Genomic DNA, 26,239 nt, shown 5'->3' with positions numbered 1-26,239 from the left:
AACATCTAAAATTTTTCTCCATTTTTCCCTGGAGTAGTTGGCTCTTGCTTATTTCCTCTTCCCATGATTCCAAATCCCCAAAAGGAGAATGGCTTGCCCAGAATTAGGTTAAACACTTTTTTTGTTGTTATTGTTAAGGGAAGGGAAAAAGCAGACCTTAAGGTGGCAGGATCAGCAGGTGCTCTTTACGTAATAAATACACTGACTTTTCTTTTAGCTAAGTCTCTCTTCTCCAGTGCTTGACAAATTGGGTAGAATTTGAAGATCTGTATTTTACACCTTAAAGTGAAGAAAGCTATATCCTTTTCAAGAGCAAATTTTCTTCGTGGGTGGATAGAGAAACACTAGTTACACTGGGTAAGTGAAAAGGAACTACCGTTTCCATGGAGTCAAAGACAATACTAAGTTGAGTGGCAGACACTAAATATATGCTGCTTCATGCTTTGGCATGGAATTGATCCTTCTTTTGTTTCCACAGGATCAAATCAAGGCCCCCTTTGTTATATTCCTGTTCTATTCCAATGTTACCTTTCTGACCTATAAACCCCCAGCCAGAGTCCTTACTCTTGACCTCTCCTTGATTGCCTATCCAGATTGCTGATCTTCAGCTGCTTCCCAGATATAACACAGACTCCTCTGTGTCAAGTTTGTAGAAGTACAAAATTCATCAACTGAGCAGGTGCAGATTCCGTTTCATGTGAAGGAATGCTCCAAGTGGCTGGATACATGCAGTCCTCAGAGGGATTGGAAATAGGGAAACTAACTGGGTATATTTGCTTCGGAGTGACTCTCTTGTAAAAGTGTGACTAATAAAGCACCTGACACATAGTTGAGGCTCAATAGATGTTTATTGTTGGTAATCAAGGCCAATGACTTCTTAAGTAGCTTATGGAAGAGAATATCCAATAGAGGAAAATGCATGAATTGTCTAATTGTCCTCAGTGGAGTAATGAACCAGCTGTAGCATGAGTTTGTAGTGCACAAGAACAAAATAAAAATATTATTTTGAGATTTTTTGGAAAATAGATGTTTCCCAACGACCTGCAAATTGTGGGCTGTATTTTAGCCTTTGTAATCTTGTGTGATAGCTCTTTAATCTGCAATGATCAAAACACAGTATTTCAAGACAAAGCTTTGCTATTTTATTATTTATAAGAGCAACTTTCATTGTTAGTATTTTGCAAACTTCCAGGGTGAAGTATATGTGAATCAGTATGTTTTCAGCAATTTATAAAAACTATATGACTAAATGATGGATTTTGAAGTTCTATATTATAATAGAAAAGAGAAAATAGCAAGTAATAGGAAGGATAAATTGAAATATTGATTCCTTTTCTCCAATCACTAAATTTTTTTTTAATATACTGCTGTAATGGATAAGGATCCTTATCTCCATCAAATACTTCAAAAGTTTTCTCCTTAACCTTTCTGATTGTTAGAGATTCAAAGTTGTCATTCAGACTATACAACAACCAATAAAATATTGTAAATTCATATGAGAATATGAGACTTTCTTTATCACTTTCTAGATACAGCAGCCCCATCAGGTTGCAGTAATTTTATTTAGTGTTCTCTAGTCCATCACTTTGCTATCTGAAAGGCCTAGCTAACAAGACAATCTCTTAATTGATATGAAGTTATACATTTTCCATCATAAGCTAATATTTATAGAGTTGTTCTTTATTATAAATTATTATATCCATGCTCTTCAATCCATTTATAAAGATGAATCAAAAATCATTTGAAAAACCTTGTTTCCTCTGTCCATATTTTTTCCTCCAAAATCTGGACTAGAAAAATAAGTTCACAAATAAGGAATAAATTCTTAGAGGAAAGCTTATCCTTATTGTTACAGAAATATCCATTTATATTTTTTAAAAAAGCTGTAATTTAAATGCCTTTGTGTTGTCTCACTATTCTAAGTGAGAAACGGATTAGCAATTAATATATGGCCATTCTGTGATTCCTTAATAAATGGAAAGGAGCTTTTCCTTACAGCTTTTGGAGCTCTTTCACAAATTAATTTACTCTAACAGGTGGATGTTAGAGTTCCATATTCCAAAGAGGGAAATGGGAATAGCCAGCTTAAAAGAATCGTAAAGTTGTAGAACATATCTAAAAGCCAAATACTTCTGAGAGGTGAATTTGGGGACGGCTTTACATTTTCATGTTCTGCTTTGGTGAAAGAAGGTGCTATTTCTATCCTTTCTTTCTGACCTCGTATCTAGAAGTGGTTTATCTTCAGTTCCAAGCCTGTGGGCAGACTTCTAAGCTGTATTTCCACAGTTATTTTAATGAGCACTGCATGATTATATTGAGTTTGGTTTTTTTTTTTTGATTACTCTTTTTTGTACCTACCTACATACAGCATTCCACATTTAAGGGTGACATACTGCATATTTCATTTATGTGAAATTCTGGAAGAGATAAAGCTATCTCCTGGAGAACAAATCAGTACTTTACAGAGGTTGGGGCATGCTGTGACTATAAAAGGTAGTTCCAAGGAATTTTTTTGGGGGGGGTGATGAAACTATTCTAGACCCTGATTGTTGTGGTAGCTACAAGAATGTGCGTTACAATTTCTTGAACTGAACACCAGAAAGGGTCAACTTTACTGAAGTAAATTTGCGAAGTAAAAAAGTTTTTAAAAGATGATTTGATTTTTAGTACTCTCTTAATTTCCACTCTTATCCAAATGTTTGAATGATGTTTAAATTGTTTGTAGGAAGCACTGATAAAAATATTTTCAGAATGAAGAAGGTCCTACTGTATAGCACAGGGAACTATATTCAATATCATGTTATAGCCTATGATGAAAAATAACATGAAAAGGAATATATATATATATATATATATATATACTGAATTATTATGCTGTACACCAGAAATTAATGCAACACTGTAAACTGACTATACTTCAATTAAAAATATTTTCAGAATTATTAATAAAGTTCTGAATATTCAAATACGTTTTCATTTTATTGCTGAATTAAGAGATACTGTGAAGTCTTTCTATAATATAGTCCTCTAGGGATCAGAGCAAGGGATCACCTTAGAGTTAAGATCCTTTTTCTATTTTTACCTTCCAAACCATCTCTGGTAAAATGAAAGATAAGCTTCTATCTGCTGAATTCCTGTTAGGATTAAAGTGGTATAGTGAGATTTCAGTGTATTTTGCCATCCATTTTCCATACTTTTTGTATGTATGGAGGGTAGAAAGTTCTTATATTTTAAAGTTATGTTTTGGTTAATCTCTCTATCTTGTATGTCTGGGTTCATCTTATTTAGCATGGTAAAACTACAGTTTATTGTTTATATCTTCATATTCTCAAATCTGAACCACATATTTCATAATAGGATAAAACATATTAGAAGTGGAAGAACCTTATAAACAATAAAAAAAAAACACAGAAAAATAATGAGGTAAATATCAGTCCACTCATACTGACAGCGAATCTCAAAATGGGCAGCTTATCTCTAAGTGGGAAGCTTTCAAGTTCTAATTGAATTGGCTAATTTAGCACTTCCTTATGCCTGCCTGCAGATGTACCTAAAAATCTATCTCTCTCTAGAATAGTTTTGATAAACAATTAAATATTTATACTGTAATTTATACCATGCTGAAATTAGATGATTTTTTTCAGTAATAAATGGCAACTCCAGTGGTATCTAGGTTTGATTCCTTATTAGCCTTAGAGCTTTTCTACTTATATTAAAAGATAATGATTTCCTTCATAATTTAGCATTTATTAATTTTCACCCTCAGATATTCAGTTTCTTACAAACTCCTAATGAAAAAAATCATTTGAAATATATGTATATTTTTGAATGTATAGGTTGCCTTAAGAATTTAATTTTTTAAGGGAGGTAATTAGGTTCATCTATTTATTACTTTTGGTGGAGGTACCAGGGATTGAACCTGGGACCTTGTGCATGCTAGGCATGCACTCTACCACTGAGCTATATCCTCCCCTCACAAAATATTTTTATTTATTATTGTATTATTTAATTATTTAATTTTGGCAGAGGGAGGAAATTAGGTTTATTTATTTTTAGAGGAGGTACTGGGGATTGAACCCAGAACCTTGTGCATATTAAGCATGTGCTTTATTTACCACTTGAGCTATATGCTCCCCCAAGAATTTAAGACAAATGAAAATAAATGTAATTTTGGAATTTGCTGAATATTCAGTTTAAAACACAAATTTCAGTATTTGCATTGTTCAGGACAAGACTGAAGTTGCCAGCCAATACTCTGTTTCTCTCTCTCTCTCTCTCATTGATTTGTTTGCTTGTTTACTGAAAATCTAGCTTACAATTTTCATGAGCCCAAAGTATACTGAGATGATGGTTTTTACTAATTTCCTATCTTTTGAAGTTGCTATTATAGATTCTCCATGTTGATGCTTGTGCAGGATCATCCCTAGAGGAAAGGGAATAGTGAAAGGAAAAGATTGAATTTGAGGAATTTGCGGGAGAGGAATGATAATAAACCCATCTTAGTACCCCTTTGGACCTCTCTGGTTAACTCATTGTTTACAGTAAAATTATTTTAAGTTTAAATATATGTTTATGTGAAATCAATTTTTAATTAGAAAAGTTTTCTCAACATGATATAGTTGGCAAAATCCCCCCCACCGAAGATCTTCCAGTTGTATTCATTGTCAAATTGCACTTGTGTGTCAAATTGTGTGGAGCTGAATTTGTATTTATCCATTTTAGATTGGTAAGTTGAAAACAGTAGGGCGAGAAAAAATTGTAGCCACGTTTTGTGGGCAGATTCTAAGATGACCCTGAAGATTTCGTTCATTCCCCTCAAGCATGGGAAGGACCTGTGAATGTGATGGTATATCATTACTGTGATTATGTGGCCTTATGTGGTAGAAGAGATTCCGCAGAGATTAATAAGTCCCCAATTACCTGACTTTGATCATCTAAAGGGGGATTTTCTGTGTGAGCCTGATGCAATCATTTGAGCCCTTAAATGAAGTCAGCAAGTCAAACAGCAGATTCTTTTGCTGTCCTTGAAGAAGTAAACTACCACATGGTGAACTGCCTGTGGGGGTGAGGCTTTGGCAGGGTCCTGAGGGTGGCCCCTAAGAGCTGAGAGTTTTCCATTTTACAGCTAGCAAGAAAGGGGAGACTTCAGGCTGTACAGCCTCAGGGACCGAGTTCTCCCGACAACCAGTAAGTTTGGAAGCAGACTCTGAGCCTAAAATGAGATTGCAGTTCTGGCTAACACCTTGATTTCACCTTGGTAAGATTCAGAGCAGAGAATCCAGCTGGCCTGTGCTTAGTTCTTGACCCAAGGAAAATGTGAGAAGATAAATTTATATGGTTGTAAAAAGTTAAGTTTGTAGTAATTTGTTATATAGCAATAGAAAGCTAATGCACTGCAAACGGTTCATTTAAAAAGGGCATAATATTTAATGAAAATAAACTTTCATGGAATGATACTTATGAAAATTAGTATTTGTTAGCATGAAAGAGATACTTTTTAAGGAATATTAAAAATCCTGTGCTTGGAGACGCTCTGATTAGGCAGGTGTTCAAACTTCTAGACAGACTGACGAAACTTCTGGGAGGCCGCATCACTAGGCACACATTTCAGTGGCAAGGGATAATTGTTTGTGGGTTTAAACATTCCCTCATCATTAGAAAGTGCAAAATGAGTAAGTTACTACCTTAGTCAGTACATGATTTTGGCTATTCATTCTTCGATGAAGTTAAACTATCAATTCTCAAATGAAATATGATTCATGTTTTTTAAGTTCTGAACTATTGCTCTCACTGTGGTCATGAATTAACTACATTTATTTTATAGGAAGTGGTTGGCTAAGTTTTAATGCTTATTTACAAGAGATATTGATGTGTATATTTTGATGTATATGGGCACAAATAACTAGAGATAAGCCCTAATGCTCTAGTTTTGAAATTTTTAAAATTAAATTGTTTTATATAGATGAAATAAACTAATAAATACACATGAGTTACAAATGCAGGCATTGAAATCTATTAGTGGAGATGATTTTAAATTTTGTTTTCTTTTTTTATTGGAGGATACACATTTTATGAAGTTGTAATGCACCTTCAAATTATTGCTTAAAGTAGTCACCCTTGAATACCTCCTCTAAATGTTTCACTCATGATAAATCTACCAACATGCTTCCTCATACCTAGTAACAAGCAAGGTGATTTTAAGAATGCAGTGACCTTGCTCTTCAGTCTTATACTTCTATTCATTAGAGTCATAAAAGTGTATTTTAACATGGGTAATTTTGAAAATTCTCTGTGGTAGGTTGTTTTATTGTTACTAACTCTTCTATTCCTTCTCTATTGAAGGATTACGTATCTCCCTTCCTCCCTTCTTGCCACATGGCTTGCCAATCCTTTCATTTAGTTAAGTAGACATTCTGATCACTTGGTCAGTCATGGACAAGTAACTTGTGGGAGCCAATGAAATTGGAGCCAAAAAGACCTTGTTTCACTTTTACCCAGAGGCTTTAAGAACATTGTGCATTGCTGGGAGCTCTTTTTGATGTTCCATGAGAAGAGGTGTGCCAGATAGGAGCTGGGTCCTTCAGCCTGATCTGAAAATGAAAAAGTCTCGGGGAGCAAAAGTGTAGACTGACAGCTAGAACTGAGCTGCAGCTGGCCAGCACCATTCACATACAAATCTTTTGTTGTTTTATAAGCTTTTGATGTTTGTTTCTGTAACAGAAGTGAGTGGTATAGTCTGAAATTTAATTTTCTTTGAGATGAAAATATGATCATTTCATTTTTCTGATTAGCACTTCAATAGCTTTCTGTTGGCTTTAGACAAGATCAAAGTCTTTACTGGTACAAAATCATGTATGTTTGGGCCTCTACTGGATTTTTAAAAATAGTTTGAGGATTGACCATACATTCTCTCTGTGTCAGGAATTCTTTCCCTCTTCCCTTTCCACTAGCAGACACAACATATACAAAGATTTTATGGTTATGATTTAATGATTAGTGCCTTTTTTCCTACTTCATTTTCTTTCCAAGATAATAGGGATTGTGTTGTTTATCCACAGTACCTATCACAGTGCTAGAACATAGTAGAAATCTAATAAATATGTTAAATGAAGCAAAAAATAAATTTTTTTCATATAAAATAATTTTTTCATCTATATCCTGAGACATCACGTGTTTCTTCAGAAATAGGGCCACGTTTTCTTAATTTTTTAAAAAATTTATTTCTAAATACTCATAATTTATCTGTAAGAAACATGCTTTTAAATATTACTGGAATATTTATTAAGTCAAAAGTGTAACTAGTACATTACAATTCCTTCTTTAATATTATTTCTCATAAAGTAAGAATCCATTTTCACTTTTCTTAGCCTAAGACTAGTTGAATGGTTTTCTGTTGTCATAGTAACAGTTTTTACAGTGGTTTTCCCCATATTTTAAACATTATATTATTTCATTAAAGATCTTAAAAATTTTGAGGCAAATAATATTGTCTGTTCTTGATGGCTAAAATACATACAATTTCATATGCTTTCTGCATATATTTAAATTTGACTTTTAAATTATACTTATTTTAATGGAACTACACTTTCTTTTATGCTTTCAGCTTTATATGTTCCAATTTACAGAGTCAATCTTGATTCTTTCTTAAGTTTATTTTTCTCAGTATATATTTTTAATAAAAAGCATTGCTTGAATCCATCAAATTTAAGGTTTTGTTATTCAGTCCTAAAAAGAAACGTGGCATAGTATAAGGTGAATTCAGAATGGAACAGAGGGCAATTCTGTAAAGCATACTCAGAATTTCATTATACTTGTCAAAGGTTGGAGAGCATATGGCTAGGATGTTGACTGGATGCTACTGTTTGATACAGTAAACGTGAAGGTGTAATACATTGGTAAATATGGACCAAGATGGAAGGATGCCTTACTGATTCCTAAGCAAATAAAGCTAGTGTTGTTTCTAGAAGGCATATGTATACCATTAACAGAGAGAAAATGTTGGAAAGGGGACATAAATAACTTGGGTATGGTTGTGGTAGATCCTTCCACAAATTAGTGTTCAGGGTTTTTCTAATCTATTATTAATATTCAATGCTCTACCTTGATAAGAAGTTTGGGATAAAATCACAATGAGTGCTTTACGAGTAGATAGCTGATTTTCTGTGTGTTTCATGCTTCTATTTTGCATCTGACAGTTACATTTTTTCTCTAAGTGTTGAGACAATATTTAGGGAATTTGTAAAAGTGCAGCTATGAAAATTCATTAAAGAGGCCATCCATGACATGGTTAGAATTTTGGTAGCCAATTTTTCATATTTGGAAGTGCTTGTTAGATGACTTAGTACTTTGATATAAACTGAATGTAAAATAATGCCTTTTTCCTTTTCACTAGTCACACTGTAAGCCTAATCTATTTTTTTTTTTATTGAAGTATAGTCTACAATGTTGTGTCAATTTCTGGTGTACAGCATAATGTTTCAGTCTACATGTACATATACAACATACTCGTTTTCAAATTATTTTTAATTATAGGTTACTATATTGAATATAGTTCCCTGTTCTATATAGTATAGCCTTATTTTTTATCTATTTTATATATAGTAGTTAGTATCTGCTAATCTTGAACTCCCAGTTTATCCCTTCCCACTTGCTTTCCCCTCTGGTAACCACAAGTTTGTTTTCTATGTTTCTTAGTCTGTTTCTGATTTGTAAATAAGTTTTTTTGTCTTTTTTTAAGATTCCACATATAAGTGATATCGTATGGTCTTTATGTTTTCTATTCTAGAGTGAATGAGTTTTTGAGACAAGTAAAGGGACTGGAAAATAGAGTTTGGGGAATGGGATGAAAGATGAAAACAATGAAATAAACAAAAGTCAGCAAATTGTTTTTGTTTTTTTTGAATATTGAATGAACTTAAAATTTTTGGAAATGAAGAAAAGAATGAAAGGAAGGGAGAAAAAAGAGAAAAAGAAAGAAAGGAAAAGAAAAAAAAGAAAGAGGAGAATGAGAGGGAAGGAGGAAGGAAGGAAGGAAGAAAGGAAAAAAGGGAAACTTTTTGGTTATTTTATTTTTCCAAGGTCACAGATTTATTATTTGAGTATACAAATTTAGATTTTGTAGAGAAAAAAAGTATGGTGTTGTGCTGATGGAACTCATACACTATAATAGATGATACACCAACATTCTCTATATTGTGAGACTTGTGTTAGGGGATATTTTTTGTTCCTGCAATTAGTGCTTTGTGTGCCCTAATTAACTCAATGACCATCATTAGAGGGTATTATTCACAACCTTAAAAAAAACGCATTTTAGTAAATTGTGCATATAAATGCTACATTATGAAGTAATTCTTTTTACTCTCTTTTTATTGACTTGAATACTGTTGATGGTGATGATAATAAATTAACAATGATTTATTTTGTGCGTAATATGTAACAGATATAGTGCCTTTTCATCTTAACAAATCAGTGGGGTAAATATTCAGTTCTAATTTTGCAAAGACAGAAGCACAAACAAATTATTTTATCTTTCATAAAAATTATAAACCTTATAACAAGAATTTTGAGGGATTCGATCAAATACTTTGGGGGATTTCCCATGCTTTTTCTATTATACCACATTTGCGTCCTTAAATGCAAAGTTAACAGATGTAAATGAAGAAAATGGTAGAGTAGTTACATGCCTAAAGTGTCTTGTCTTTAGAACACTAAAAATGGATTCTTTTAATTGTAATATAATAATAGGTTATGGTTAAATGGTATTTCTTCTTTGGAGCTGTATTTGGAACTGAAAAATCAAAGGTCATCCATTCAAATTTATTTAGAATTATTATGCATTATTTTAGGTCTTGGAGCAGAAAAATTACAAAATAGCTCACACAAAATAACAATTATTTTGCATAAATTTTATCCTTCAACAACTGTGTGAGGGTGGAAGGCAGGTTATCCTCATTTTACATGAAGAAATTGGGGGAAAATAGTGTTCTTCTGAATCATAATGGAAGGACATACACTTGAAAAGATACTATATTTGAGATTAAGAACAATGCACATTCATTCCTAATGAATCCCAATAATTTGGCCACTAGAGGTTTCTGAAAATTGGAAGACGTTGTTTTCTATTTGTACAAGTCATGTGATTTGGGGTACATATAGTTGGAAGTTTTGTGGGAGACCAAAAGCTTTCTAATTTGATGACTTGGATGACCTACTCAGGGGACAGAGAATGTTGGCTAAATAAAATTCCATTTATTAATGAGGCAGCCTTGCCTAGATGTGGAAAGTTCAGGAGCTCTGGAGTCAAATATATATGTATTTACAACCTGTGTATCTTTGGGAAATTACCTAGATCTCTCAGAGCTTCCGTCTCTTTGGATGATACTAAATGTATGGCAGTAATACTTAATGTTTAAAGTGTTAGGCATATAGGAAATTTCCAATCACGCTCATTCTATCCTTGTCAGTTCCCTTTACTACTTGTTTGATCTATGCTGTTTTCAGATTCTAGGCCAGAATTTCCTTCTCTTTTTCCCTCCTTACTCAAATTATAGATCTCATAAGGCATTGCTTCAATCTTTTTCAAAGTATTTCAGTGGTATACTTATATGAGTGATTGTCATGGAAAATATGAAAATGTTTATGTCAGGATTAAGCCAGTTTCCCTATTTCCCTATCTTGCCCACTATTCTTTAGAACTTCAATGGAACTAACTTGTTCCTCCCTTTTAGATGGGATAAAGGGAGGAGAGATGCTTATGCAATATGTAGAGTTGACAGAAAGGAAAGCAAAAGGCAAAAAGGAGAGAAGTGAGATGGGGAGAGAGAGAGAAAAAGAGAGAGAGGGAAAAGAGAGAGATCTTCCTGTTGACCACAGTAATCCCTCTTATTGAACAAGAAGCAAGAAATTTGACTGGGAAGCTTTAGAGAATTTTAGTAGGAAGAATTTGCAGAGGTAAGATGAGAGAAAACTCTTAGTATATCACTATGAAATAGATAAGAATTTCTCCTTAGATGTACTGAGAGTAATTAGTTACATAAACAAAAACTAAGATCAATAACTGTGAAGTAGCTTATTTCAAAACAATTAGCTATTATCTGTCATGGTTGAACACAGACCAGCTGTAGAGAGAGTCTATTCTGGAGAGTTTCTGAACACAAGTACTGGTGTTCAACTCTGACATTACATCTCAACATTATACTAATACCTAACTTTGACTCTTCAGTAAATTAGGTAAATTACAATTAGTGTATTAAAAATTCCATTTGCTTGAATGTTGTGATTATCTGGTTTTTAAAAATTCCACACTAAAAAAGCTTCAGGAAGCTAACTTAAGCTACCAAAAACTCAACAAATAATCAATAATCAGGAACCTTTGAATTCAGAGAAAAAAGATTTTTGGACTGTTGATAGCTACTATTATGACAATTTTTTTTAAATACAGAATATCCAAACGAGATTAGGAAAGCAACTGAACTTTTCTGAGCACTAACTTTGTGTCAGACATTGCGGTATTATAAATTATCTTAGCTAATTGATTAGGCAACATCATTGCTTTAAAACCAGTCTCTTAAAATCCATGCAATAGCAGGAGAGAAGTTACCAGTGACTGAAAGGAGTTTTTAAGTGAGAAGAAAAATGCAGAGGTACTGTTACATTCTCAGAGTTTCTTAATACTTTCAAATTCTTTACTTAAATGGTTTTCTCTGTCCCCAAATTTTAGGAGCACTTTTGTTTGGCTGCATAAAGATACAACTGTGCCAGGAATAGATTAGTGCCATTACCCATTCTGGAAATTCGCTATGCCAGATATATTTCCTTGGTGCTCACGTGTAACTTCCATTAGCGTTAATGAGAGTTGCATTCATGCATGGAGTAGAGAATAGATCCATTATCTTTAAAGGGCAGTTTCCCTTTTAATACATTGCTCAAGTTTTATTACATGTTTCCTTTTAGTTTATATTATGGAGTCCCACTTCTTCGTTTATAGAAAGTGGCATATAACCATGGGATGAAACACTATTTTTGGAGGCTTCTTCTAGACAGTTTTAAGGCCATGAAAGTATGGAAGAATTATCTTTTAAAGTTCCTGTTCTTATAAGACAGGGACTATCATAGATTCATTTAGAACCAATAAAACAGTATAGATTTAAATCAAACAACCATTCCAGTAATTACTGAATCAATTATTGATATTTGCAATCATTTTCAAGCTTACAGGAATCAATTTCCCCAGCAACTTAATTTGAATAGAAGGACAAGGAAGCTGTTAATGAAAACTTAGGCATTTCTATAATGTTGGGTCAAATTATATAGTCTCAAGTAAAAATATTTTGGATTTTTTTCTTGTAGATTGAGTCTTTAAAAAGAGAAAGGAAAGGAGTGGGTTTGTTTTTTTGATGAATTTACATGGGTGGATTTAAATAATGATGGGAAATAATCATGAAGAAGATCATCCAGTTATCTTCTATACTCTTCTACTTCCATATGAATTTCCTCTTAGACATTCCCTCATCACTGGTATGTGTGATGAAATGAGCTAGCCTTCAAAGAGGTAATTTTTTATTTTCTGTCTCATGTACTAGACAAAAATTTGTTCAACCAATGTATTTACAAGCACTCTGTGAAGAGTCTTTGCTGCTATCCTCTTCAGATAATTTTTTTCTGCATCCTGCCTCTTGTCTTCCACTTTGAACCACTTTTTGCTTGTTTTTTCTTGTTTCTATCCTGTTAAATAACACCTGAATTTTTTCTTTCAAAATGTTTGTGTCCTTCTGGCTGGCTTTTTCAATAGACTAGATCTTAGAAATGTTGCCATTAGAGCACCTTCATATATGCCACATACTACAAACGGTTAGTATTTTAATGCTGCTCTCAATGCCATTATGCCCTGTATCACTGTGTACATCTATCACCAAATTCCCGTGATTCTCTCATTGCCATATTTCATTTCCATGTGGTTCTGTATATCTCTTAACCTCTTTCTCTTCATCACACAAAAGACTTACACTGTGACCTCTGGAGCCTTGATTTTAGTTGGATACATCAGTGCCTAGAGTAAGATAATATATTGTCTAGTTTTCCTTGCAATAGGGATTGTCATGCAACTAATTCTAACTAATGTGATATAAATGGATCTGTTACATGAGATCCTGTGTAGCTTAAAGAGAACTGACACGTGAAAGAGCTCCTTTCATGAAAACCTGACTTTCTTATTTCTAGCTTGAATTTGCATGTATTTGCTGGATTAGGTCTCATCTGGACAATAGGTGACATTGAGACTGAAAAACACGTGCCAGGATAGCAGACCATAAATATGTGAACTTGAATAATATTTTGATTATCTACCTCAAGAATTGTTTTGTATGAGATACAAATAAGCTTACATGGTTTTAAATTTGATTATATATTTTGGTTCCTCTGTTATGTACAGACAAAAACAAGTCCCTACTGATATACCTCCCAAACCTGCTCATTCTTTAGTCTTTCTCTTACATGGCAATTTTCCTTTCCCAGTTTCTTATGCTCAAACCCCTGAAGACATCCCTGATACTCTTTCTCACAGCTTTCTGCTAATATGTAGAAAACCCTATAGGCTCTACCATCAAAACATATCCAGAATCTGACTACTTCTCATCGTGTCTACTCTATCATCCTCTTGATTTAAGCAACTTGTATCTTTTGATTTTCTCTATTGTTTCTCTTCTGTTTTAAATTTTATTGATTTCTGTTTTTGTCTTTATTATTTCCTTTCTTCCCCTTGTTTATATTTATATAGTTGTTATTTATTCAATTTCTGGAGATAGAAAATGTAGGGGAAATGATTTTCCCTATAGCTGTCTGAATCTTAGCTGAGATCCCTGTAATAAAAAACAGATTAATAAGAGAAAAAAAAAACAGATTAACAAGAGAAAAACAAACAGAAGCATGGGAGATACCTAGGGAAAAATGAGTAACTTAAATAAGTGGTTTAGAATTCAAGCTTGAGTACCATCTTAATAGGGAAACAGTAGTGGTTTGTAGGTTTCTTAGGGAAGAGTAGATAATTTTTAGGAGAGATGAATAGGCCCTTAGAAGAACAGATGGAAAGTACGATATTTTATGACAGTTATTCTGGGTGTGGTGTCAACTTTTAGTCTCATCTCCTATGATAAATGTCAATCTTCCATTGCTGATGAGACTCCTGGGCAGAGAATTTATGACAACTGAGTTCCTTTTTGAGGTTCTGTCTTCAGGTAGATGAGGGGAGTTCAGAAAAAGCCTCTCCCTGTATTTGCTATATTTCAAGTGTCTACAGTTTAAAATAATCAGTATCCAAAGCTGACATATTTTGGGGAGGTATACTGTACTTCCTGTCAAAGTTTAGTTTACAGATTTTTATATCCTCCATTCCTATATGAATATCTGGTGGCATAATTTTCAGACCTTAGCTTTTTTCCTCAAATTTTAATTGTTGTATTTTCATTTTCATTTAGTTTAAAACAAATTCTAATATCCCTTGATAGACTCTGTTTAATTAGAGTATGCTATTAACTTCCAAATATTTGGAGAATATTCTAATATCTTTTTATTGTTTATTTCTAGTTTATTTCCATTATGGTGATTCTTGTTCCAGGTAAAAGTAGTAAGCATATTTTACCCAGTTTCTTCTCTTGAGTGAACTATAAAACTTGGACACAATGTATGAAGCAGTGATCTGAAGACTCTGAAAATTAAATAGAAGCAAAAAAAAAAAAAAAAACCAAAAAAGACCAAGAATTTTAGTAACATTTGGATTGGTAGTGAATTTACAATTTTCCCCCAGTTATTTCCTAGCCTAGTCTCAAGGCAATCTGAAATTCAGAAATGGACATCAGCACAGACAGAAAGCACTAGGAGAAGCACTCTATTACATGGTTGATGGGCAGGAAAGAGATCTGGTAGTAACAGTGGGATAGCACTGGCCAGCTAGTGCCCAGAACTGAGAGGTAGGAGCTGTGTTCCCAAGGGGGTGGGGTTAACCCTGGTTGCTGTTCTCTCTCTCTATCCTACTATGATTCTACTCCACATCAGGAAGTGTGTGAGATAGTCAGGTAAATAGAGGCCCAGCTTTCTGCATGGAAGACTGGAAAAGGGAGCCTCAGTGAACTGAAAAGTACCAGGGGAATCATGGAGAGGAAGGAGCTTAAAAAAGCAACTTGTATAAATTTATTATGAACTCTTGAGATTACCCCTGAGATATATATATCTGTGATCCTAAATAGCATACCAATAACTTTGAGCAATGAACTAAGGGGTAGATACTTACTCAAGTCCTAGGCTGACCAATGAGTGACAAACACACGGGACAGATCCAAATAATACTGTATAGGCTTTAAAAATAGAACAACCTATGGAATGTTGGTCAGATCTTGAAACCTGTACCCACTGATCTTGAAACCCAGACCTGCTAAAACAAAATCATCAGGAATATCCATAGTGTTTAAATAAGATCCAAACTCTCATAACATAATATTGAGATTGTCAAAGGTAAAATCCAAAAATACTCAGCACATGAAGAATCAGGAAAATCACAACTCACATAGAAAAGACGATCAACAGACTCCAACCTCAAGATGTTGGAATTGTCTACAAAGACACTAAATCAGCTATTTTAAAACCAGTGGGTAGATGATATCAATATGACTTTTTACTATTGGTATTGATCTTGATCACTTGTACCAGATTAAATACTGTCTCACAAATTCTTGTCCACCTGGAACATGAAAATTTGACCTTTTTTGTAAATAAGTTCTTTGCAGATGTAATCACGTTTAGATGATGTCATACTAGATTATGTTGGACCCTAAATCCAGTGACTGTTTTTCTCTTAGAGGGAAATTTGGAAATAAACACAGATAGGCAGGTAAGAAGGCAGAGACTGAAGCGAAGTCAAGGCCTTCCAAGCATTGGCAGTAACCATCAAAAGCAAGAAGAGGGAAGAATGGATTCTTTTCTAGAGCCTTCAGAGAAAGAAGCATGGCCTTGCTAACAATTTGATTTCAGTCTGTTAGCTTCCCTAACTATGAGAAAATACTTTTCTATTGTTTTAAGCCAGATTTTGTGGTACTTTGTTACCATAGTCTTAGAATACTGATATAACACTTCAGGTGCCATTTAAGGTGGTGTCTGCTAAGCTTCTCCACTGTAAACTTACTGCATTTTCCTTGTTACATGCAAGACACTAAACCCAACCTAGGTTCAAGGAGAAGGGAATTAAATTTTAATATCTAGCGGGAGAGTAGCAACAAATTTGTGGACACATGAAAAAATTATTAACAAATAATTTTTGGGAGATACTTTGAAGATTTGCAAACATTCTTTTTCTCTTAAAGGTTTTACTTACTAGTTTTAGCATTAGTCACTGGGCTTTGCAGACAGCAATTACTAGTGTAGTGTTCTGTTTCATTCCTTCTACATTTATTCACTGAAATTCTTCTATAAAGAAATTTGTTCCTCCTCCCCATTTGTTGACTCAATATTTATATTACCATGGATGTATAAATATTTATTATATTCTTTGGGTTTATAATTCAACATGATATTTATTTATTATATTACGGAAATTTTTCCAGCTTTGGCCAATAGGAGCTCTTTCTGTTTCTCTTCTCTGACTTTTTTTTTCTTTGGGTAGGGGGCTTATTCTATTAAATTTAATTAATTAATTAATTAATTTTTAACTTTTTTATTGAGTTATTATAATCAGTTTACAATGTTGTGTCAATTTCCAGTGTAGAGCACAATTTTGCAGTTATACATGAACATACATATATTCATTGTTGCATTCTTTTTCACTGTGAGCTACCACAAGATCTTGGATATATTTCCCTGTGCTATACAGTATAATCTTGTTTATCTATTCTACATATGCCTGTCAGTATCTACAAATTTCAAACTCCCAGTCTGTCCCTTTCCACCCCCCTCCCTCCGGCAACCACAAGTTTGTATTCTATGTCTATGAGCTTGTTTCTGTTTTGTTTTATGTTCATTTGTCTTTTTCTTTCTTTCTTTCTTTCTTTCTGTCTTTCTTTCTTTCTTTCTTTCTTTCTTTCTTTCTTTCTTCCTTTCTTCCTTTCTTCCTTTCTTTCCTTTCTTTCCTTTCTTTCCTTTCTTCCTTTCTTTCTTTCTTCCGCATATGAGTGATCTCATACAGTATTTTTCTTTTTCTGGCTTACTTCACTTAGAATGACATTCTCCAAGGACATCCATGTTGCTGCAAATGGCGTTATGTTGTCGTTTTTATGGCTGAATAGTATTCCATTGTATAAATGCACCACCTCTTCTTTATTCAGTCATCTGTTGATGGGCATTTAGGCTGTTTCCATGTCTTGCCTATTGCAATTAGTGCTGCTATGAACATTGGGGTGCAGGTGTCATTTTGAAGTAGGGTTCCTTCTGGATATATGCCCAGGAGCGGGATTCCTGGGTCATATGGTAAGTCTATTCATAGTCTTTTGAGGAATCTCCATAGTGTTTTCCACGGTGGCTGCACCAAACTGCATTCCCACCAGCAGGGTAGGAGGGTTCCCTTTTCTCCACAGCCTTTCTTACTTTCTTATACTGTAATATGCACAGGACTCATCTTGTATTTTCTGAGTTCCAGCCTTAGAATAAGTCATTTCTTCAAAGCCCTAGTTCTTTTTGGAATTAGGTATTTAGAAAGCAGATCTAGGTGTGAGGTGTGCTTATTGTTACTAGATGTCAGTTTTTAGGTCCTTAGCTGATAAAGCTAGGAAGTACATGTGTATGTACCAGCCCATGTATACATATGTATCTATGTTACTGAACCTATATTAAAATAAAAATAAGTTCATACTGACATCTCTGAAACTAAACCAGCACTGTGACGTTCATGATAGACTTTCTTCCTTGCTTGTTTGTAACTATATTCTCTGGCAGTGAGAAACTAGGTCCCCCATTATGTACAATTTAATTAATTATATGTTTAACCCTATATACATGTAAAGTAGTTTTAGAATTGCTAATCCATATCTCTTTGAGAGATAAATTTACCAGTAAGACTACTGGTTGTATATGGTTCTTTTTGTCTTTAGCCTTATAGAATCCAGTCAAAACATTGTTTTAAAGTTATTTAAGTCAGCTTGTTTATTTCCTCACCCCCTTCAATGAAGTTGTGTCATACATTTGTAATGTAATTTGACTTTTTGTTCACAGTCTACATCCATCCTGAAATCTGATATGCTGGTTGATGTTTTTAAAATTTGCTAATAAGAGACTTCAGTCTTGTATATAATTCTGTGTATCTTGGCAAATGCCTAGTCTTGTATCTGACACCCCAGTACTATGTAGAAAATGTCATCACCTTAAAATTTTCTTCCGCAGACCCTTTGAAGGCAACTGCTTCCTGTACTCTCAAACTCTGGTATGACTGATCTTTTTCCATTCCTAAAATTTTGCCTTTTCCAAAATGGGTCATGTGGTAACTATATATTTAATCTTTTGTGCAACTGGCCAACTGTTTTTCAAAGTGACTGCACCATTTTACATTTTCACAAGCAGTGTATATGGATTCCACTTTCTTCCCATACTCACTAACATTTTTATTTTCCTTTATTTTGATTTGAGTCATTCTAATAGGTGTGAAGTGGTATCTCATTTTAGTTTTGATTTACATTTTCCCCGATGACTCTTTTTCATATGCATATTGGCCATTTGGATATCTTCTTCGAAGAAATGTTTATTCAGTTCATTTGCCCATGTTTTAAATTGGTTTATTTCACTTTTTATTGTTGAAATATAATAGCTTTTAATATGTTCTGGATAATAGACCATTATCATATATATAATTTGCAAAATTTTTCTTCCATTCTTTATGTTTTCTTTTCACCTTCTTGTATTATCCTTTGAAGTATGAATGTTTCAAATCCTGATGAAATCCAGTTTATTTATTTTTTCTGTAGTTGAGTGACATGCCTTAGAATATCACTGCCTAATCTAAGGTCTCGAAGATTTATGACTATATTTTCTTCTATAGTTTTATAATGTTAGGTCTTACATTTAGGTCTTTGATCTATTTGGAGTTAATTTTTATATATAGTGTGAGATACATGTTCAACTTCATTCTTTTGAACATGGCTGTGCAGTTGTCTCAGCACCATTTGTTGGAAAAAACTATTCTTTTCTCAATGACTTGCCTTGTAGATAATCAGTTGACATTAAATGTATGGGTTTATTTCTGAACTGTCAATTTTATTTTGTTAATCTCTCTATATATATACTTATGTTAATGCCACACAGTATTGTTTACTGTAGCTTTCTAGTAAGTTTTGAAATCAAGAAATGGAAATTCCCCAGCTTTCTTCATTTTTCAATATTTTTTGGTTATTCGAGGTCTCTTGTATTTCCTTTTAAATTTTAGGTACAGCTTGTCAATTTCTATAAAAAAAAAGGCCATTTGGGGTTTTGACAGAGATTGTGTTTCCTCTATAGATCAATTTTGGGTTTTACATCTTTTTAAGCCTTTTTTTTTCCAACCTAGCTTATCCTGTAGACTGATAAATTATTTAAATCCATTACAATGTCATGACAGAGGAATGCAAGGAGACAGGTTGTGGGGTAAGAAAGATAACATAAGATGGTAGTTTATAAGACATGGTGAGAAAAGTGGTTAGGAGAATGCATTCAGTGGAATGTTCTAGAGTAGTGATTTCCATATACTTGTGGAGTACTGTTTTCACTGTGAAAAATTATTACCTTTGCCTTGAAGCTGCATATGATAAGTCTAAAGGACTTGTAAATTCAGAAATTATGTTTCTCTTACTTTTTAGTGTAATGGTGTCACTTAAAAATAATATTATGTTGAAATGTCATATTTTAATATGATGTGTTTGCCAGCTCTATATTGGTTCCATCAGTATTTAGTTTCTTTATTTTAGTTCCCTAAAAGCTTCACATTCTGGAATATATTCTTTAAAAGTTCCCTTTATCAGTCAAGATTCTCAGTTGTAAGAAACAGAAAACATTTGAAAAGGAGAATGAATTCTTTAAAGGGATATTGGATATTTCATTACCTCTCAAGGAGGGCAGAAAATTATGGCAGACGCTTCAATTGTGACCACACTGGTCACATATACTAATTCTAGCCTATGCCACAGGAAGTTTCCAGAAGACCTTGATAATCACATTCTGAGAATATGAATCTGCCACCATATTTTAGTGTTAAAAGCTGGCGCTTATAATGGAGACTTTTTAAGTCTCCAGTTTAGTTTAAAGCTCTCTGTGATCATTCAATTAAATTAGACAAATGTGCATTGACCACCCACTATGAGCTCTTGGCTTGGCTCCAATCATGAGTCCTGCTATGTTTGACTTGGCTTGCAAACAACTTAGCCATGTTAAATGTGTTTCCTTGCCTACCGTGAATGAGTAAGGGGAGCTCTCTGACTCTGCTGGGTTTTGATACTAAACAGCACATCCCTGAGAGCCCTGCTGCACCTGATGTATACACAGAGACTGGAAACAGGAATAATTACAATCAGGCTTCTGCTGGCTGTGCTTAAGATCAACGAGTCAGCAGAATGCCAATCAGCGCATTTTTGCAGGAGCTTGTGATAGGAGCTACCCTCTCCTCACAGCAAGATGGCCAGTTTATGGGAAACAAACAACCCTTGCATGCTTTTCCAATCTGTAGTGTCCCAACTTAAAAAAACCACAACAAATTGTGAGTGCAAAAGTGGTTTCCTGTGGTGTTAAATATAAGAAATGTCTTCAAGATGTTGCACTTTATAGAGTTCTTCATGGCAAGTAGGCAAACCAGCTGAAGCAGAAAAACAATCAGCCTTTATGAATTTGTTTATGTGTTATGGTAAAGATCTTAGCCAAGAAGCATTGTGTGTTAATGGCAAATTTACTTCCGTATTTAGTGTCAGGTACAAAGTTTTCTGTGGTTCCTGAGAATGCTTTTATGTACATGAAAATAAGAAACTCTTTGTTGGTAACATAAACTGTGTTAGTCATGGGAAAACCAAATGTCTGAGTGAAAATGGTTTATTTTTTAATGACATACTTATGTAATAGAGTTGGGTTTATTCTTAGTAAGTAGATGCTTTACATTAAATTTATTTTGTAAATACACAAATATTTAGAAAGTAAATTTAATTCCTGACTTTTAGATGCAATAATTTTAAAAAATCATAAAATTATAGCAATTTTTAATGTGTAATGAAAGTAACTATGAGGAATTATTTAGAGAAGTTGAATATCTTCTGTGTGCTTTTGGGGTAAAAAAATAATTTTTAGAATATATTTTCCATTTGTATATGTACAGGTGCATGTTTGTGTGTGTGTATGATAAGGTAGTGATGACAATGTGCATTTTAAAAAATAAAAGGTAAAAAGTTGTCAGTATTTTATTAGTTATCTATTACTGTATAACAAATTACTCTCTAAATTAGCTAATTAAAACTATAAACATTTATTATCTCGAGTTCTGAGGGTCAGTTTAATTAGGTATTTCTAGCAATTGAGTTTTCTCATCTCTTGCAAGCAAGATGTCAGCTGAGGTTGTATTCATCTGAAGGCTTGAAAAGGGCTGAAAGAACCACTTCCAGGATGGTTTATTCAATATGACTGCTGATGTCAGCTGAGGTGGTATTCATCTGAAGGCTTGACAAGGGCTGAGAGAACCACTTCCAGGATGGTTCATTCAGTATGACTGCTGTCTGGAGAAGGTCTTTGTTACTTACTGGCTATTGGCAGGATGCTTCACTTTTCTTCCTATGGACCTCTTCATGGGGGACCATGTATATCCTCAACATGTAACAGCTAACTTCTCACAGAGGAAGTAATCCAACAGGGTGTGAAGTAGAAGCTACTTTTTTTTTTATCATCTAGTCTTGGAATTCACACTGTCTTAGCCTTAATACTGCATTAGTTACATGTATCAGTTCTATCTAATGTGGCAGGAGTTATACAAGGCCATGAACAACAGGAAGTGGGGAATCCACTAATTCAGTTTTGCTGCAAGAATTGACCATGAAGAATGCCTTCAGATTTAAAAAGAATATCAACTTACTCGGCTAGATATTTCTATTGGAATAAAGAATTAGAGGACAGGTATAATGATGTGCTTCTGGAAAAAAATTGTAGGACAACCTTACTTTTCTTTCCTCTCTGTTTTTCTACTAGAGGAAGAGTGAATTGGGGATAAAATATCTGTATTTCTTTGGAAAAGAGTCTCACAATGTAACAATTCTTGAGAGAGGACACAAAAATGGCCTAACAACCTTGAAAGTATTCTTTTAAAGTCTATTACATTCTGAAGTATTATTTCTTAATGGAAAGCTTTTTTCTTGCTTGATAGCTTTGATTTTCCAATATTGTGTATGATTGCCTGCCTTAGTGTGCAAATTCAAATTTCAAAAGGCATTTTATTTTTCTCCAAGAACATTCAGGTTGTGTTTTGCTTTGTGTTTTAACCTTGATTTCATTTCTAGTCAGAATATTAGCATTTTAGGACATGACTTCAAGGTGTTTATATTATTCAAATTTTTATCTACCTTGATATAATTTTATTAATGATAAAATATATAAATATTTCTTTTTAATTGAATACATGGAATTTTAATGTGATTTCAAATATGTTGTAAATTACTCTAGTTTATAACTTTTTACTATTATTTATTGCCTTATAATTAGTTATATGCTATTGTAGTTTATTGAAGATATTAAAACTTCTGTTAACTAAAGGAGTAAAATTCTAAAACACTGTTATTTTGATCTGAGTACCTGTCACTTTCAGCCTTAGATTAAAGTGGAATAGTGCTAATATGTTAGATAAATCTGTCTTAGTCAAATGCTATGAACCTGATTAATTCCAGAAGGATCATCAAACTTGGATCATGGAACTGATGTAAGGTGAGGATTTTCTGCACTCCCAAATGTAACAATTAAGATAGTAATTCAAAAGGGGTACTTTAGAATGAGTAGTGTCTGAATCTGGTTGGGGTTTTCATAGTGCATTCTTCTAAATGAGAGTTATCTCCAGTGTAGCTGCAGATAGTAAGCAAAAGAGGTACAACTCCAGATGTGGCTAGAGTTTTATTTGATTTTCTGTAAGTGTGTGTGTGTGTGTGTGTGTGTGTGTTAGCAAACTTGGAAGCCAGTATGACCGTCCTCTAACTTTTGATCATCAAGGGTCACCGGAGCATATCTAACAAGTCTTCAGTCTCTTATCTCCACTTCTTAGTCACAGGACTTTTCAACTCACAAGAATTTTGAGAAGAGTTTTATATATATATCTTATTTTGGAGGGGAGAGGAGCAGTCTATAATTGTCCCAAAGCTTTCTTCTGTGACTGCTACATCACTTAGCTATCTTTTTGTGTCTTGTGATGATGATGCCTAAAATCTTCTGGGAAGTAATGATATCCAGTGCTCTTTCCTTCAAGAATTCTTATCCCAGCTCTAGTTTGCCTTATTATCTCTCTTTTCTGAATATCTAATGAGCTTGCAATCTCTATCACTCATTCAGTCTTGTTTTGAAACTATGTGTGTATATTTGTCTTATTTATTCAATAACATTTAAAGCTTCATATAAACTGAACCCATTTTAATTTTTTCTCTCTTATTTTATCCAGCACGTAGTATAGCACTGGAATCATTCAGGTGTTCAAAAGACATCTGTCAGAATCAATTCCATCAAAATCTGAAAAGAGTGAGACATAACTTTTTAGAAAACAAAAACTTGTTTCCCATTTGACTTTTACAACACTTTTGGAAACACACCCATTTCCCATAGCTCTCAAACATGAAATCTTATATAAGCCTTTGCTTTTATAGTTTCTCCCCCTGCAGTGATTTCAGCTGAATTCGATTTCTTTATTCTTTTTAGTGCCTGAGCCTGAATAACATCATGCAGGAAATTTTAAATTAATTTCTTCTGGATTAATTTCTAAAGGTTATCTTTTTGTGGTGTAAAATTACACACTTTGTTAGTTTAAGCAAGTTCTCATTGTACCTAAAATCCTATAGTTCCTCCTTATCATCATGTGTATCAAATTTGAAAATTTTGCAAAATTTAATTTCTAGTCTTTTCATTGATCTTTTCTTGTCTTCATCTTTTACTATTAGCCTAATGTCTTTGCACCAAAGTGGCCAGTGAGGCCTTCTGGTTTCTATGTTCAGTCTTTCCTAGGTCCCAGAATATCAACTTATTAATTTTCAGTGATAAATTTAAATATTGCATAGTGAGAACACCTGAGTTTGCATGATCATTGCACTTTCCTTTCTTGGTAATTGTCACGGGAAGTCATATTATAATCTAAGCCACTTATTAATTTGCCATAAGAAGCTATTGTCACAGAAACCCTAAATAATCTCAAATCCTTTTGATCAGCACATTCTTTCCCTGTTGCAGAACCACATGGGAAGCCAATTCCTAATCAGAAGTTTGCTTGGTAAGTGTGGAATTAGAACAGATGGCTTTAGATGATTCAAATATTTAATGGGTTGAGGCTAAGATTGCTTCTGAGCAACTGTACGCTTACAAGGTTTTCTAACTGTGTGTTCTGAAGCTGTAAAAGTAAAAGCTGTAAAAACTATCATACAGAAGCTACAGGTAGTTTCTTTAACGGGTAAAGACTTGAATACTCCTCTGGAGCTGAAAGTTCCTTCACTCTGGGAAAACCTCCTGAATGGACCTTTAATTGCACAAATGTAAAGCAGGAGTCATTTTTGAATTATGAATTGTTCTTGGAGAAAAATGTGAGGTAATTGTTCACCTAAATGAAAATGTTGTGGACTGAGAAGCTAAGTAGGCTGTTTGCTAATGTATGATTTTGCCTCTGTTTATGCAAGTTAGTGAACCTCTCCTAGCCTCAGTTTTTTCCTCAGTAAAATGGGGACATAATATTTCATAAGATAAAGTAATGCAAGTAAACCTCTTCCAGTGGGGTCTTATATCTGGTAAGTGGCTTAGTATTAGTGATGAGTATGTTTCTGAGAATATCACTGCTTTTAAAAGAAATATTTTATTTCTCTCTAGATTGGGACTGCACTTTGCCAGTAAACAAATTTTTGTTCTTCATGAAGATGTGCATCCTTTGTTTGGACAGAAGACTGCAGAATGAACTCCAAGGCTGACCCTTGCCTCTTGCAGGAGGACTGCATGTAAAGTACAGGGCTGCAAGGGCAACACAGAAACCGCTGTTGACTCTGCACATGACTAACCCAGATGGAGACAGTCACATGCACTACTGTGCTCTGACATCTCTGCCTGTTCCTGGAATGGAGGTTTTCTTGAATTGACTTTCCTGCTCACAACGATCTTTAATAGAGGAAGATTCTGGCACAGAAAATTAAAAGGTAAGCTTTTAAGTGAAGTGGAAGAGGAATTGATTTTTTGCTCTGATTAACTGACTCTTTGGGTGTCTAGACGTAGACTTGAGTCGAGATTCTCCTGTGTGGTGTGGAGTCTAAGTCAGTCACTATTCCATGAAATTAGGTTGGGGCTAATGCCTATTGTGATCTGGGCAATCTTGCTGCCTATGAAAATGTATTCTTTTTTTCCATTTGAACTGGAGTGTTGAGCAAATGATCAGTAAGCTGTACTGCATTCCCAGCTTCTTTGCAGTTAGATATTGCCTCATGACTGAGATGCCCCTAGTGTAATGTGAGTGAAGTGATATTTCCCACTTGCAGACCTGGCCTGTTAGCCTCCTGAGCATTTTGCTATGCTCTTTCCTCCTTCTGCCTAACTTGCATGACAATAACCAGAGAGGTCTTGGAACTCATGTGTGTTGAAGATGGCAGAGTCGCCATCAGGCGAATCCCTGTATGTTGGCATGGAGAAAAGCCAGGGTTGCCCTGGAACTCCTATCCTGACTTTTATGAGAGAAAGATTATAGATATGTTTTTAAAACTGCTGAAATGTTGGTGTTTGTTTCAACCAATTTGCCTCTGGTAACCAATCCAGTTTGGGCTATGGTGTCACAGTCTGAAAAGTTGGAGAAATACATGATATCATGGCAAAACATTGGCATTTATTAAAACTATCTCCAACTATAATTTGGAATGTAGTCCACATGCTCGTATAGTTTTAGGTGTACTGGCTGGAAAGAGCTGGAATATTTGTATGTGTTGGCTGCTATTCATTGCTTCAAATGAGATATTACAGGAATTGGCTGGTTTGTGCACAGAGATTGAAGGGGAGAGAGAGAATTCACAGGTTAAGGGCCTTAACGGAGCTGGAAAAGCTAACTGCTTCT

The 26,239-nt window shown here is 34.1% G+C and overlaps 1 long non-coding RNA gene across 1 annotated transcript in view; it reads left to right on the top strand.

Annotated features, from left to right (window-relative positions):
• Positions 1-26,239, top strand: part of LOC140686474 (uncharacterized) — a 33,403-nt gene that overhangs the window by 4,442 nt on the left and 2,722 nt on the right. The window contains exon 2 of the long non-coding RNA XR_012060332.1: positions 25,018-25,337. This is a non-coding gene — a long non-coding RNA (uncharacterized lncRNA). The remainder of the gene's footprint in view (positions 1-25,017; positions 25,338-26,239) is intronic.

Source organism: Vicugna pacos, chromosome 2 (genome assembly GCF_048564905.1).
Source record: "Vicugna pacos chromosome 2, VicPac4, whole genome shotgun sequence".
Classification (NCBI taxonomy): Eukaryota; Metazoa; Chordata; class Mammalia; order Artiodactyla; family Camelidae; genus Vicugna; species Vicugna pacos.
This window is presented reverse-complemented; position numbering and strand designations above follow the sequence as displayed.